This window comes from Trichechus manatus, unplaced genomic scaffold (genome assembly GCF_000243295.1).
Source record: "Trichechus manatus latirostris isolate Lorelei unplaced genomic scaffold, TriManLat1.0 scaffold00002, whole genome shotgun sequence".
Classification (NCBI taxonomy): Eukaryota; Metazoa; Chordata; class Mammalia; order Sirenia; family Trichechidae; genus Trichechus; species Trichechus manatus.
The window spans coordinates 28,203,122-28,220,473 of NW_004443938.1; the positions used below are offsets into that span (position 1 = coordinate 28,203,122).

At 41.9% G+C, this 17,352-nt stretch overlaps 1 protein-coding gene and 1 non-coding gene across 2 annotated transcripts in view; both read left to right on the top strand.

The window, feature by feature from the left end:
• The window catches only part of PLAGL1 (PLAG1 like zinc finger 1), a 140,816-nt gene that overhangs the window by 218 nt on the left and 123,246 nt on the right, over positions 1 to 17,352 (top strand). The gene's annotated exons all lie outside the window — the stretch shown is intronic.
• On the top strand, positions 13,734 to 13,838 carry LOC111820325 (U6 spliceosomal RNA). Its single transcript, XR_002823878.1, has one exon. It is a non-coding gene; the product is annotated as a U6 spliceosomal RNA (small nuclear RNA).

The window sequence follows — 17,352 nt, forward strand, 5'->3', positions numbered from 1 at the left end:
CGGGACCCGGCGGCCGCCTTTGTGCGCTCGGGCGCGCTTCCCTCTCCGAGTCCTCGCGGCACGTTTGTGCGCCGCGCGAAGGCGGGGGCGGCGGCGGTTGAGGTAGGAAGCGGTCTCTCGGGCGAGGGGCGTGTTTGCCTTCTCCAAAGTTCTGTGTTCACAGGGCCGGGGGGCGGGGGATGTCTGCGCTGACCGCAGGGTAATAATTTCTGAACTGCCCCAAACGTGAGAATATCAAGTTCCAGCGCAGCCCGTCCCGTGATAGACTGAGTTGATAGGAAGAGAATGACCTGGTGGCGGCGGGGGATGTCCCGACAGAGTTCCGGAGAAAAGGCGGGAGGCGGGGGCGTCGCGCCCGCAGGACTGCAGGAGATGCACAGGAACGAATTAGGAAGAGGAGGTGCCCTTGTTCGGTGGCGAGTCGCATGCGCTGCGCGGTGGTGGTCGTGATGGCCTTGGCGGGTGCCCCGCGGAATTGTTTTTATACTGCAGCAGCGCCCGGGCTGCAGGGGCGGGGGAGCGCCGCCGAGGGAAAGCGATCCCCTGGGTGCTAGTTTCGTTTACTGGATGTGAAGAGGTGTAGTACCGCAGGAGCTGCGCGTTCCACTGAGAAAGAGAAGTGTAGTGACAATTCTGGCAGTTACTCCAGTGTTGTGGTACTCCAGTGTCGTGGTATTGAGCGTCTGTTTGGCCACTTTGAATCAAAGAAGGAAGAAATACGACGTGTAGAGGGGATAAATAATGACATGATAGTTTGTGTTGCCCGGTGTGGGGCTGCCTAACGTGAGGCGCCTCCAGAAGCACCTGGAGAGCTTTCCAAAGTACACAGGTTGGGCCCATCCCAGACGTCTGGAATCAGGAGTTGGGCGCGGGGGCAGGGAGTGAAGCCCTGTCGCGTGCAGTTTATAAAAGCTTCCCCAAGGGATTTGCTGGGTATACCTGTTAGGAATCAAGGGGTAAACTGGATTCTACTCAGTCTGGTATTGAACAAATTGTAAGCACAATGTTTCCTCGTCTCTAAAGTGGCCCCTAAGAACTCGGTTATAGAGGTATAGTAATATATGATTGCAAAGAATGGAAGTTCCAGAACACTTAGTTATGCTCATGCAGAACCTGTAAATAGACCAAGAGGTAGTTGTTCTAACAGAACAAGGGGATACTGCATGATTTAAAATCAGCGGAGGTGTGTGTGCATCAGGTTGTAGCCTTTCACCATACTTATTCAGTCTGTATGCTGAGCAAATAATCTGAGAAGCTGGACTATATGAAGAAGAATGTGGCATCAGGATTGGAGGAAGACTCATTAACAACCTGCAGTATTCAGATGAGACAACTTTGCATGCTGAAAGTGAAGAGGACTCAAAGCACTTACTGATGATGATCAAGGGCTACAGCCTTCAGTTTGGATTACACCTCAACATAAAGAAAACAAAAATCCTCGCAACTGGACCAATAAGCAACACCATGGTAAATGGAGAAAATATTAAAGTTGTCAAGGATTTCATTTAACTTGGATCCAAAATCTATGCCCACAGAAGCAGCAATCAGGAAATCAAATGACATATTTCATTGGGCCAATCTGCTGCCAAAGATCTCTTTAAAGTGTTAAAAAGCGAAGATGTCACCTTGAAGACTAAGGTGCATGTGACTCAAGCCATGTTGTTTTCAGTCGCTTCACATGCATGCGAAAGCTGGGCAGTGAATAAGGAAGACCAGAGAAGAATTGATGCCTTTGAATTATGGTATTGGTGAAGAATATTGAATATAGCACGGGCTGCCAGAAGAATGAACAAATCTGTCTTGGAAGAAGTATAGCCAGAATGCTCCTTAGGAGTGAGGATGGTGAGACTGTCTCATGTGCTTTGGACATGTTATCAGGAGGGGTGAGTCTCTGGAGAAGGACATCATGCTTGGTAAAGTAGAGGGTCAGCAAGAAAGAGAAGACCCTCAATGAGATAGACTGACAGTGGCTACAACAGTGGGCTTAAGCATAGCAATGATTGTGAGGATGGCACAGGATCTGGCAGTGTTTCATTCTGTTGTACGGTTGGTATGAGTCGGAACCAACTTAATGGCACCTGACAACAACAACAGTATATGATGTGTAGAAGTGTTGTGAGAAGGAGAGATGATTATAATGATACCAAATTGTAGTGCCGTGGCAACAAAAGGATACTTACTTCACCTCTGCAAGTGATGTCTGGACGGAAAGTGGAAGGGTAACCTTTCCTGAGAAGAAAGAAGGGTTAGTTTTCAGGGTTAGATTACTGACAGTATTGTTGTAAACTCTGACTTGGAAAATCAGTATCATCTAGATGAAAAGTAAGCAAGTGCCAGCCTTCCTCCTCTGGGGAAGATGGTTTGAAAGAATGCACCATGTATATTTCCTTTTCTCAAGAACCAGATGCTATAGATTATTTTCATTTAGGCAAGTCAAGAGCCTGTAATCACCACGGTGTCCTTGTCCTGCTCCATGGTAACTCCAAGTCCATCTGAAAGATGCATGTTTTTACTTATAAATGTGGATTTCTGCTCCATTTAACAAGCGTTCATTGAACATCTTTATGTACCAGGCATTCTTGAAATACAAAGATGAATGAAATGCTGTTTTTTGCCCTACTCCTTTCTGTCCAGTGGGGGAGACTGAGGTGAAAACAGGCCACAGTATAACCTGGTTTCAATGATAAAGGTATGGGGTGAACAAAGTACTGTGTGGCCCAGAGGAGAAGCAGCAGCTCATTTGGCACGGAGGGGGGTGGGGTGGGGTGTGCTTCGCAGAGGAGGTGATACTGGAGCTGAGTAAATAGCTCACTTCTGTCAAAGTTCTGAGAATTTAGGATTCTGCATGTAGTCATATCTGCTTTTTTTTAAGTCTGGTAAAATTTTAGTGTAATTATATGCTGATAGTCTAAAATGGAAATGAATTTTGGTTTCATGATAGCTTTTTAAATAGGCTTGCTGTCACTTTATCTTTGTAAAAGTCTCTCAGCTATGTCTAAAGTTAATCCTGGAAAATTTGTGGAAAAAAAAAAAAACAAGGAAAAACTCAGAACATGTGCCGCATTCTTACTAAAATATTTACTTCCATTAAAAAATAATATTCAAGTAGATAGTCTTTTAATTATGTGCACTTTCAAAAGTTGTGCTTTTATTAATAGATCTTGTCATGTTAATTATGAAAGATTCAAATGACAACGAAGGAGTAGGTTCCCAAGGAAAATGGTAAGAGGAATGAAAAGAGTAACTGGAAGAGAGAGAGCAGTAGGAGAGAGGGGTTTGATAAAATTGATGGTGGACAGGGGAAGAAGTAAACACTTATTGGAAAGGAAGGGTGAAAGAGAAATGGATTAATCAACCTTGGCTGCCAGCTTCTTGTGGATTTACCGTCATACATAGTTTCATTAAACATTTGTATGTTGTTGTGTGTCACGGAGCCGACACATCGCGACCCTATAGGACAGAGTAGAACTGCCACATAGGGTTTCCTAGGCTGTCATCTTTATGGGAGCAGATTGCCAGGTCTTTCTTCCTGCCGAGCAGCTGGTGGGTTTGAACTGCTGACCTTTTGGTTGGCAGCCGAGCGCTTAAACCATTGTGCCACTCTGGCTCCTGAACATTTGTATAGACTCTTAGATTTCAGATGTTTCAAAATGTAGAGAGAGGCAGTAAAATGTGGTGATTAAAGCTTGGGCAAGGCCCTTAACTAGCCAAGCCTGCTCACTTGTAAAATGGGTATATTAATGTCACCTACACGGAACTTGTGAGGATTCATAGCCAGGGATGCTTACAAGGCACCTGGCCGTGGTAAGGGCTCAATCAGGAGTGGCTGCTGCTGCTGCTGCTGCTCTCACCATCTCGCCTTACTTGATCCTGGTGGAGCATTGGTAGGCTGGGCAGATAGATCGGTTCTCCTTTCACAGTTGAAACTGGAGTTTGGAGAGGCTGACTTGCTATAGTCATATGCTGATGGTAAAAGAACTAATACGAGAGCTCTGTCCTTTGGAATTTAGTCGTATGTTGCTTCAGCACCACACTGCTATTGATTCTGCTGTGGCTGTTAGCCTCTCCTGGAGTTTAGAGGCAAAGGCTGTAACCGTGGGTGTCAGTAATAATTCTTCACTCCTGCCATCACCCAGTGACTCTCACTTCTCATTGTTTTTTGAAAATTGTTTTTCTTAGGCTTATGGGTGGCGGGACAATTCTGGCTTGGGGGAGGAGAGTGGGAAAGGTATAAGGAAGTTATATATGGAAGTGCTTTAAAAAGGGGGAACCCCTCTCCAACTTCCAGTAATGTGTTGTAACATTACTAGAAAAAGCTTTATTGCTCAGCGACTTAACTGCTTTCATCTGCAGCTGGTGGTTCTGGTGTCGGAAGTCCACGTATCCTTGCATATCCCCTTGCACGTATGTCTGGTCCTTGGGGAGAAGGGGCAGGGGTTCGTGGATCTGTACAGGGAGCTCATGGATGTGGGTGAGATTTTGATTAGAACGTTAATTGGTAATTTTGAGTGAGAAAAGTATGACCAAGAATCTCTGCATTGTAAAACAAGGACTGAGAAAATTGTAAGGGAAGAATGTTTTTGAGACAAGTTCCTAGTGTTGATTTGGTTTTCCTTATGAAGGAGCGTCTTTAATCTTCATAGATCACCTTTCTATTTTTAGATGCAGAGGGCTCCCAATTTCCTCTTTCAGGTCAGCATTTTTAACCTTCCTAATCAAGCAGTCAAAAAAGCTGTTGCATACAAATCACGTGCCCAGGATCGTGTTGGGCATTGTAGGTGATACATGAAGATGGAAAGACAACACTTAACCCAGGGAGCAATGAAGAAACAAACAGGGTGAAATAAATATAAATGCTCCATGGTGTGGCACAGTCTCCAGAAAGAAAGGGACCAAAGGGCTCTCATAGGATTTAAGAAGGCGTTGTGGAGGAGGAGACGGGACATGCTACTGGGTGAAAGTGGTCTTTTAAACCCTTGGTCTCCTGGGGATGAGGGGACAGCAGGTAGCATTAGATAGAGTAGTGAAAGAGTAAAGGTATTAACCAGGAACGTCCAGGCCAGTCTCTTAGAGCCACCCCACATAAAAAGACTAAAGCAGGCTTACTTGCTGGGCAGCTTCAGGGATGGGAGAATGTTAGGTGGAAGGTAATGCTTACCAAAAGCAATTGCCATTGAGTTGACTCTGACTTTAGTGACCCATGTTTGTCAGGGTAGAACTGTGCTCCATAGGGTTTTCAATGGCTGATTTTTCAGACGTAGATTGCCAGGCCTTTCTTCCGAGGTGCCTCTGGGTGCAACTGAGCATATTAACTGTTTTGCCTGACGCAGGGACTCTGGGCAAAGCTTACTCTGCCAGAATAAGGTTCTCTCAAATTCTCTAGGGGTGATAAATAGACTTGGCGAGTGGCTATGATAGGTGGTAGCTGTTTGTTGAATGTTGTGTGTTGAGTTGATTTTGACTCACAGCAACCCCATGGGACAGAGTAGAACTGCCCCATAGGGTTTTCTTGGCTGCAGTTTTTATGGAAGCAGATCGCCAGATCTCTTCTGCAGAGCCGCTGGTTGGGTTCGAGCAGCCAGCCTGTCAGTTAACAGCTGAATGCTTAACCGTTGTGCCTCCAGGGCTCCTTATTTTGTTGAATGAATTTGCTAAATAATGCAAATATCTGGGAAAGTTAACACTTTTGGTGTGAATAGTGTTTATCAAAGTGTAAATGATTCTGTCCTGTTATTGGGAAAGGGGGTTAGAGAACAGGAAGCCACAGGGCCTTTAGGAAAAGGAACTGGAGGGGAGCGGTTTAGAGAGGACTTTGACTGGAACCTCAGAGATCCTTGAGTCCTGTGCAGATGCCGGGTACATCTTACCAGGACCTGTGGGTCTGATTGACACTAAGAAAACTGATCAGAAATGAACATATCCCATTTTCAGATTAATTTACATCAGAAAGACAAAAGTGCATAGCACGCCCATATACATTCAGTAGTGGCTTTAAGCATTTTCTTCATGGTTCTGGAGACCAAATAAACGCCAAGCACTGCTTGTTGAGTAAATACAGCAAAGAGAGGTGACTGATCTTCAGTGGTAGTGCCATGAAGCCAAGGAAGCCTGATACGGCCTTCACCTGCCTGTGAACAGGGACGTCCTTGTCGGCAGGTGGGCCAGGCTCTCCTTGCACAGTGTTAGGCATTGACTGATTAAATGTACATCTTCAAGTCTCTATTTCCCAGACTCCCAGATCACGACCAGCCTTCTGTCAACCACATGTCAGATTTTCATGATTTTGATTTATTAAATTATGACACTCTCTCCGAAGCTGGAGGCCATTTCTCTTGGGAGAAATTCTAGCGCATGCAGATTCCCTTCAGAGTACTATTGTGGCAGAGTCCCTGGGTGGCGCAGATGTTGGACTACTAACCGAAAAGTTGGCAGTTCAGACCCACCCAGAGGTGCCTCAGAAGACAGGCCTGGTGATCTGCTTCTGAAAGGTCACAGCCTTGAAAACCCTCTAGCGCTGTTCTACTCTGTACACTTGAGTCTGCCGTGAATCAGAATCGACGTGAAGGCAACTAACAACAATTTTGGCAATGATGAGAATTTTAGCCTCCATATGGGTGTGTGGATTTGGAGTCACTCTGATCAGAGGTAATAGGGCATTGGCTCAGCCTAAACCGGGATCCTGATCTGGCTGACGGTACAACTACAATAATAATAATAGGCTCCTTGGGGCATTCATTTGCATGAGTCCGCGAACCTGAGGCCTTGTGGGCTGATGGGACTGAAGCAGCATCTAGAGAAAAGAGAAATGGGGGTGAGGGCGTGGAGGAGATGGAATGACTCTTGGCACCTCCTTTGTCTTCTTCTGCTCTGACCCATGTGCACAGCCTGGGCTACAGGCACGAAGCTGCTCTTTGTGCGTTTTGTGAGGGGGATTGAAGGAAATGGAGCGTTTTCCAGCACCTTGAGGGTTTGGAGTCTTTGGGGTGCACTGGGAGATGGCACCCAGGGCAGGGAAGGGTCCATTCCCTGGAGGACTATGGATAGTATGTCCAGTCGGTCTGCTGCTGAGGCTGTGCTCGTCCGGCCCCGGGTGGAACAGCCCTTGGTGGGGGTGCAGGTGGTGTGTCTCTATGACCAAAAAGAATGCTTTTGAACAGACATGTTATCTAATCCAGAGCAAGATATTTATAAATAATTTGTCAGCGTTTGGGAGAAGTAAGAGTGTGAAGGTTTTATCGCTCAGGAGATAAAAAGAGCACTATCCATTATCAATTTGCAGGGTGTAAAATGTCATTCACCCTGTCTTTATATTGTTATGGATATTGTTCAATAAAAATGAATGTGTCAGAATATGTAAGGGAGTGGTATTCACGCTGGTTCTCTGGAGCTTTAGGTTTTTTCAGAGGTGTTCAAAGGTGGATGTAGGTTTTTGTTGTTAGCTGCTGTCAAGTTGACTCCCCATGCACAGGGACCTCATACACAATGGGACGAAATGCTGCCAGGTCCTGTGCCGTCCCCATACTTGGTTGTGGATCGGACTGTTGTGATTCATAGGGTTTTCACTGGATGACTTTCAGAAGAAGATTGTCAGGCCTTTCTTCCTAGTGTGTCTTTGTCTGTTTGGAAGCGTCACTAAAACCTGTTCAGTGTCATAGCATAACACAGACCTTCACTGGATGGATGGGTGTGGCTGCACATGAAGTGCGTTGACTGGAATTGAGCCCAGGTCTCCTGCATGGACAGTGAGAATCTATCACTGAGCCACCATTTCACCCCCCAGGTGTGGGCTAGCGGGAGGGATAAGGAAGGTATGAGGGGAAAATAAAGAGCCTTTTTAAAATTAATTTATTGTTTTTAGAGCAGTTTTAGATTTATAGAAAAATTATGTATATACATATACTTACATCAGTGTGGTTCATTTGTTATAATCGATGAACAAATGTTGATACATTATTCTTAACTGGAATCCATAGTTGATGTTAGGGTCCGCTCTCTGTGTTGTACAGTTCTCTGGGTTTTGACAAATGCGTAATGTCATGTATCCACCATTACAGTATCATACAGAAAAATTTCTCTGCCCTTCACAAGTCCTGTGTGTCACCTATGTATCCTCCCTCCATCCCCATCCTCCTTAACGCCTGGCAACCACTGATCATTTTACTGTCTCTGTAGTTTTGCCTTTCCCAGAATGTCATATAGTTGGGCTCATATAGTATGTAGCTTTTTCAGACTGGCTTCTTTCATCTAGAGTGAATAATTCACTTAAAAAGTGAATAATCTTTTACCATGCTTTCTCTTCAACTCATCTGTTGTACTTTTATCTGTTTTATATATTGAGCTTCTGATATGATATCACTGTGAAAAAGGGTGTATCTGCTTTCAAAAATAAGACCGCCACTGTTCTATGAGCTTTCAAAGGTTAAATTTTAGCCCGAACTCTAGGGTCAACGTGAATTTGGGACGTGAATCCTCTGTGTGACTATAGTACACAAGTCAAAACGTTGACTGTGTAATCATTTGCGGAGATCAGATTCTTTCTCCCAGGCCCCGTTATTACTGCTATTGTCAGCGTACCTTCCACTTTGCTGAATGCACCTGTAGTTATGATTTATCTCTCTGACAGCCGTGGCTTGTTTCCCTTTATTGAGCCTTAGGACTTTGCTAGGTGTGAATGTGAAGGGTGAGGTTACAGGCAGAGTGGAGATGGACCAGGATGAGGGTTACCTATGGAAGGGCCTGGAGGGTGGAGAAAGGATCGCAGGCTCGAGGGTAGCTGGTCATCCTGGGATAGAAGCATCCAGGGTGCTCAGGAGTTAGATTTGGGGACAATTTAAGCAATTCAGTATAGATCAAAACTTATGCTCAAACCATATAAAACCTTTTATCTGTGTAAACATTCCTAATGCTAAAGAATGCCAGGAGGCCGTGTGGTTTTACATAGCAAGCACAGCAAGAAATGGTGGTTGTGGTTCTGGGGCTAACTGTGTTCTTTGCTTTGTGACCTTTGAGTCTGTTTCCTTATATGTAAAATGAAAGTGTTAAACTGAGTGTTTGTTGAGCTTTCTTCTCTGATGAACACCCTGTGTTTCTGGGTAAGTACGTTTTCCAAGAATATCAACTGGATACATTGTTCTCAGTGCTCCCTTGGATGTTTCTTTTTCAATATACTTGGTACCGCTATATGCAGAGGATGTTTTTCAATGGAAAGTTCAGTTTTTTGAGCTTAAGAAAGTGCTAGGGTAGTGCATTTTTCTCCTGTTTTCAGTTTGTACATGTTCAAACACTGACTTGTACTAGAAATAATTGGCATTAAATTTTTCATTATCCTTCAGCTATTATTTAAACACTGCATTTAGTTAACAAAACTTGTTAGAAATAATTTCATTAAAAAAACTCTAATGTAGCTCACACATGAAGACACACACACGTACTTTTTTTTTTCCCCTTATGTAGAGGAGCTTGGAGAGCATACACCAAAATTAATAATGGCTGTCTCTGGGAAATGGATTATTAGAAGGGCTGATAAATTTCCAGTTTTTACTTTATGTACTTCTGTATTGATTTTTTACAATGAGCATATATTAATTTTATAATTTCACATTCTTGATTTGTAACAACATGGGCCTTCATGATTACAAAATACCTTACTTTATTGGATTTGTAGATGCAATTACCATTTGAAATGTGTAATTTAAGGCTGGAGTTGAATAGTAGCATTTTGTTAGACCACATAGAAAAATGAATGTCCCTTCTGTGATGCATTTTGGAGTTGAAGGTATTCTTTCTGATGTATACGTGGTAGGATTCACGTGATAGCTCGTGTGAGCAAAGACTTCTTTCCAACCACATTAACACGCATGGGCCCAGAGATGACAAATATGTTTTTTCATGTTTACCATTGGATCTGGTTGTGGCTGCCTGGAGGAACGTGTTGAGGATTCTGAGGTTCAGTGGGCAAGAATGCCATGCTCAGGACCTTGCCTGACAGGGGTACTAGAGGATGAGGAGAAGGGCTGACCATTTGCCATACATTTACCATCCTGGAAATCAAGAATTTTAGGTAACAATTTTTTAAAATTGTGCTTTAGATCAAAGTTTACAGCTTGTTAATTTCTCATTCAGAAATTTATACACATATTGTTTTGTAATATCAGTTGCAATCCCCACAATGTGACAGCACACTCCCCCTTTCCACCTGGGTTGCCCTGTGTCCATTCAACCAATTCCTGTCCCTTCCTGCCTTCTGATCCGCCTCCAGACAGGAGCTGCCCATTTAGTCTCATGTATCTGATTGAACTAAGAGGCACACCCTTCATGTGTATTATTTTTTTTGTTTTACAGTCTTGTCTAATCTTTCTTTGAAGAGTGGGCTTTGGGCATGGTTTCAGTTCTGGGTTAACAGAGCATCTGGGGGCCATAGTTTCAGGGGCTCCTTTATGTGAATGTGAGTCCTGCTCCACACTTTTCTGCTGCTCCACCCGGGACACTCTGTTATTTTCCTTGTCAGGACGGTCACTGGTGGTAGTCAGGCACCATCTAGTTCTTTTGGTCTCAGACTGGGTAGAATCTCTGATTTATGTGGTCCTTTAGTCTCTTGGGCTGATAGTTCCCTTGTGTCTTTGGTTTTCTTCATTCTCCTTTACTCCAAGTGGGATGGGACCAACTGATGAATCTTAGATGGCCACTCACTCACAAGCTTTTAAGACCCCAGATGCCACACCTTAAAGTGGGATGCAGAACATTTTCTTAATAAACTTTGTTATGCCAGTTGACCTAGATGTCCCCTGAAACTATGGTCCCAGGCCCCAGCCACTCTGTCCCTCAAAGCGTTTGGGTGTGTCCAGGAAACTTCTTAGCTTTTGCATTGGTCCAGTTGTGCTGACTTCCCCTGTATTAACAATTTTTTTATGAAAGTCAATATTTCTCTCTTTAGCCAAACATTTTAAGGACTTATTTTTTGTACTGTTTACTGTAGGTCCCTGGGTGACACAGATGGTTTGCACATAGCTAATATTCAAGCAAATGATATTTTGTATAATTAACGAACAGTTTCATGAGAAATCATATTAAGATCACAAGGACTAGCATTTTTTGTATTCCTCGTAGAAACTAGCATGATGCTATACCTGAAAGAAATAATGATTAATTGAATTAATAACTGATTCATTTATTTTGGTAATGTGCAGTATAGGTAATAAGAATAATCCAGTATGACTGGGCATCAGTTAAAATAATTTCAACCTCGTTTATCAGAATATTTACTAGCATTGGTGCTAAGCTGAAAAATTGAGTGCTATGACTTGTAATTTTTTCCAGTAATCCCCTTCAGTTGTCTCAGTTCATGATAGCAAAGAAAGAGTTAAATGGCTTAAACACATGAAGAAGGAGTGGCTCGATTTTTACATTTTTGGTCTAAGAGGACACCAATGATGTGTATATTCTGGATGTGGAGAGAAGATTATACTTACTGTTTTTTTTTTCCATAAGGACTGTTGTTGTTAGCTGCTGTAGAGTTGGCCCCGACACATAGGTGACCCTGACTCGTGGTGACCCCATGCACAACTGAATGTAATGCTGCCAGGTCCTGTGCCATCCACTTATTGGTTGTAGATTAGACCATTGTGACCCATAGGGTTTTCATTGGCTGATTTTCAGAAGTAGATCACCAGGTCATAAGGACTGTTGTTAGGTGCTGGTGAGTCGGTTCCAACTTATAGCAACCCTACGTACAACAGAACGAAACACTGCCTGATTCGTGCCATCGTCATGATTGTTGCTGTGTTTGAGCCCATTGTTGCAGCCACTGTGTCAGTCCATCTTGTTGAGCATCTTCCTCTCTTTCATTACCCTCTGTTTTACCAAGCATGGTGTCCTTCTCCAGGGACTGATCCCTCCTGGTAACATGTCCAAAGTACATAAGACAAAGTCTCGCCATCCTTGCTTCTGAAGAGCATTCTCGCTATACTTCTTCCAAGACAGATTTGTTCCCTTCTTTTGGCAGTCCATAGTATATTCATTATTTTTTGCTGGCACCATAATTCAGAGGCACTGATTCTTCTTTGGTCTTCCTTATTCATTGTCCAGCTTTCACATGCATATGAGGCAATTGAAAATACCATGGCTTGGATCAGGCACACCTTAGTCCTCAAAGCGACATCTTTACTTTTTAATACTTGCAAGAGATCTTTTGCAGATTAGCCCAGTTCAGTGAATGGGTTGATTTCTTGACTGCTGCTGCTGTGGGCATTGATTGTGGATCCAAGTAAAATGAAATCCCTGACAACTTCAGTCTTTTCTCCGTTTATCATGTTGTTGCTTATTGGTCCAGTTGTGAGGATTTTTATTTTTTTTACGTTCAGGTATAATCCATACTGAAGTCTGTGGTCTTTGATCTTTATCAGTAAGCGCTTCAAGTCTTCACTTTCAGCAGGTCAGGTTTTGTCATCTGCATGTTGCAGGTTGTTAATGCATCTTCTTTCAATCCTGATGTTGTATTCTTCTTTGTACAGTCCAGTTACTTGGATTACGTGCTCAGCATACAGATTGAGTAAGTATGATAAAAGGATACAACCCTGACGCATACCTTTCCTGATTGTAAACCACGCAGTATCCCCTTATTCTGTTTGACATGACAGCCTCTTGGTCTGTGTACAGGTTCCTCATGAGCACAATCAAGTGTTCTGAATTCCCATTCTTCATAATGTTATCCATAATTTGTTATGATCCACACAGTCGAATGCCTTCGCATAGTCAATAAAACACAGGTAACATCTTTCTGGTATTCTCTGCTTTCAGCCAAGATCCATCTGACATCAGCAGTAAGGACTAGCTGTTGGAAAAGGATAAATACAGAACAGAGGTCCTCCCTTCCATTTTTTGATCTTGGAGTTGTGGGAAGAGGAAAGCATTTAGTCAGTCACAGAGTAGGGTCTCTGATTATTTCAGACTGAATTCAAAAACAGAGTCGTAACATTTGTATGACATCCTGCTTGCACTCATATGAACAGCATATTTATTCATCTGCTCATTCACTTAACCATATTTATTGAGCACCTACTATATGCCAAGCACAGTTCTAGGCTCTGGGCATAGAGTGGTAGACAAGAGACAGAGTCTTTGCCCCTATTGTTCATTACAGATGAGAAAATTAATTCTCTACAAAAGTGTCTTGCCAAAAGTTGTAGAAATGGGACTTGAACAAAGCATCCAGATTCCAAATTCAGTGTTCTATCCTGTATACCACACGGCCTCCCATAATTTAGGAGGACCCTGGTTGAGTATCAGTAAGACTGTTCTGTCTGCCTTTGCTTTGCCCTGCCCTTGGTGGTAGTACGTTCTTTTCCATACTGCATGGAATGGTATGGACGCATATGCGTGTAGAAGAGAAATATCCTGTCCGTGGGGATCACTTACACCTTTTTCCGGTCCTTGGGCAAGTCATATTCATTTTCTGAGCATCACCCTAGGATCATGTCATTAAAAATAATGTAAAATATTTGGAGCAGTGTTTTTCAAACCCTTGAGCTTTGACCTATTAGTTGGCCATGACATTAATTTGGTAGGGTGAGACCAACATCAAAAAACAAACAAACCAGAAAAAATCTTAGAATGCATCACACTTAGTAAGGTAGGGATTGTTATGTAAAACTTTTATATAATAAATATAGGTTTGTATTAGGTTGCAAAATGAAATTATTTCTTTACTGTTATTTGTGTTAAAAAACATTTAAAACAGTGCTCACTTCAGCCACACATTACTAAAATTGAAATGATAACAGAGATTAGCATGACCCCTGCACAAGGTTAACACGCAAATTCGTGAAGCAGTCCATATTTTTAATGTGTTTCTTGTGGGGATGAGGAAACTACTTTTATTTTTTAAGTGGAGCTGAATTAAAATATCCATTTATTTCTATTAGAAAAAACTTGGAAACAAAGGGCATCAGGAAAGATATTCTTTTTTTTAAAACAAAAGAGATAAATGATTATCATTAGCTACCACTTGAGTGAGAGAGAGTGTGTTTGTGGTGTTTAAAGGGTTCGTTGTAGTAAAGTGGAATATGTATGATGAAATTATTAAGAGAAGTTATTTGGCATTTGAATATGTGCGTGAACAGATTTTTTATGTTTTTTAAATTAAACACACACTGACATCATGTTGCAGTTACCGAGTTCCCTGTGTCCTATACTCTTGCTGATTGTGGTTTCCTGTATTGAGTGGTTTCGTTATTTTTTGAAATTTATATATTTTGTAATTTAATTGCATTTGGGGAAATAAAGTACCTAACTGAGGGAATTTCCTATACATATCTGATTATGATAAAGTCTACAACTGTTTAGACTTTAATATAGATAGTTAAATATTACATAGTATTTTAAAACTTATTTAAGATTTTATATTTTTCATTTTCAAAATGTTAAGTGGATTTTTTTGAAGATATTATTTGTAATAAAAGAATAACAGATGAAGTTTCATAAATAGAATTTTAATAGACTAGGAAAATATTAAATTTCGAATTTGAAATAATTTGACAGGGATAGGAGTGATACCTTGGAAAGATAAGAGCTTGTTGCAAAAGAAACAACAAAAAAGAAACCATGTGAAGAGATTTTAAGAGTTTTTTAAAATCTGTGTAAGACTACATTTTTGGAAGCACATACTATCTCATTTGTTGAGATGGCCGGGACAAAGATGTATTTAAATTTTGCGTGCTTATTCTTCGCAAGGCGTGGATGAGATATATTTCTTCCTTAGAATAAGTTTGTGATCCAATTATAGAGATAAATGTAGAAGAAAGGCTAACCTTAAACGAGTGTAGAGGTCTTTCTGTCTCCTCAGAGGACAACAACATACAAAAAATAAAATTTCCTGGAGAAGGTTCTGAGCAGGAAAGCTGAGTGTGCTCTGGTTGCTCTACCGAAGACTGCACAGTGACTTTGTGTTATGGGCACCTTTAGTTTACTTGAGTGCAGCCAGTCAAAGTCTGGAGGAAGAAAGAGAAGAACAAACTAATAATTAGTGCAGAAGTATTTCACTCGGTGGGTGTCTGTCCTGGCATGAGTAACCAAAAAAAAAAAAAAACCAAACCTGTTGCTGTTGAGTCGATTCTGACGCATAGCGACCCTATAGGACAGAGTAGAACTGCCCCATAGGGTTTTCAAGGAGTGGCTCGTGGATTCGAACTGCTGACCTTTTGGTTAGAAGCTGCACTCGTAACCACTGTGCCACTACTGCCATCAACCTGTTAATCTGTTGATTTTCACCCCTTAGCCCATATCTTTGCTGGAAAAGAGAGCCGAACTATCTCTTGATCCGAGTCTCCTCCTAATGACTAGTTTAAGTGTTTTAAAGATTATTCAAGATTAACTGTCACTACTTCTTCACCTCCTATTAGCTTTTTGTTTTTTAGAAATCATTTTTATAAGTTATTGAGTTGTTGTTAGGTGCTGTCGAGTCAGTTCTGACTAATAGTGACCGTCTATGTACAGCAGAACGAAACACTGTCTGATGTTGTGCCCTCATCACAATCATTGTTATGCTTGAGCTCGTTGTTGTAGCCACTGTGTCAGTCCATCTCGTTGAAGATCTTCTTCTGTTTCACTGACCTTCTACTTCACCAAGCATAATGCCCTTCTGCAGAGACTGGTCCTTCCTTATAACATGTCCAGAGTACTTGAGACGAAGTCTCGCCATCCTCTCTTCCAAGGAGCACTCTGGCTGTATTTCTTCCGAGACAGACTTGCTCATTCTTCTGGCAGTCCATGGTATATTCATTATTCTTCGCCAACACCATAAATCAAAGGCATCAATTCTTCAGTCTTCTTACTCATTGCCCAGCTTCCGTGTGCATATGAAGCAATTGAAAATATCATGGCTTGGATCAGGTGCGCCTTAGTCCTCAAAGTGACATCTGTGCTTTTTAACACTTTAAAGAGGTCTTGCAGCAGATTTGCCCAATGCAAATGCAGTGCGTCCTTCAGTTTCTTGACTGCTGCTTCCATAGGTGTTGATTGTGGATCCAAGTAAAATGAAATCCTTGACGACTTCAATTTTTTATCCGTTTATCATGATGTTGCTTATTGGTCCAGTTGTGAGGATTTTTGTTTTCTTTATGTTGAGGTGTAGTTCATATCAAAGGCTGTAGTCTTTGATCTTCATCAGTAAGTACTTCAAGTTCTCGTCACTTTCAGCAAGCAAGGTTGAGTCATCTGCATATCGCAGATTGTTAACGAGTCTTCCGCCAATCCTGATGAGACATTCTTCTTTGTATAGCCCAGTTTTACGGATTATTTGCCTAGCATGTAAATTAAATAAATATGGTGAAAGGATGCAGTCCTTTCTTGATTTTTAAACCATGCAATGTCCCCATGCTGTCTTTGAACAACTGCTTCTCGGTCTACATACAGGTTCCTCATAGCACAACTAAGTGTTCTGAATTCCCATTCTTCGCAGCGTTATCCATAATTTGTTATGGTCCACACAGTTGAATGCCTTTGCATAGTCAATAAAACAGAGGTTAACATGTTTCTAGTATTGTCTGCTTTCAGCCAGGATCCATCTGGCATCATGTCCCTCGTTCCATGTCCTCTTCTGAATCCAGCTTGAATTTCTGGCAGTTCTCTGTCAGTGTATCGCTGTAACCACTTTTGAATGATCTTCAGCAAAATTTTACTTACATGTGATATTAATGATATTGTTTGATAATTTCCACATTCTGTTGGATCACCTTTCTTTAGAATGGACACAAATATGGATGTCTTCCAGTTGGTCGGCCAGGTAGCTGTCGTCCAGATTTCTTGGCATAGACGAGTATGCATATCCAGTGCTGCATCCATTTGTGGAAACATCTCAATTGGTGTTCTGTCAATTCTCGAAGCCTTGTTCTTCGCTAAAGCCTTCAGTGCAGCTTGGACTTCTTCCTTCAGTACTATTGTCTCTTGATCATATGCTACCTCCTGAAATTGTTGAACATCGACCAGTTCTTTTCTGGTATATTAAGTATTCCTTCTACCTGCTTTTGATGCTTCCTGTGTCATTCAATATTTTGCCCATAGAATTCTTCAGAATTGCAACTTGAGGTTTGAATTTTTTCTTCTGTTCTTTCTGCTTGAGAAATGTCGAGCATCTTCTTCCCTTTCGGTTTTCTAACTCCAGCTCTTTGCACATTTCGTTATAATACTTTGCTTTGTCTTCTCAAGCTACCCTTTGAAATCTTCTGTTCAGCTCTTTTACTTCATTTCTTCCATTTGCTTTAGCTACTTCACTTCCAAGAGCAAGTTTCAGAGTCTCTTCTGACATCCATTTTGGTTTTTTCTTTTCTTCCTGTCTTTTTAATGACCTTTTGATTTCTT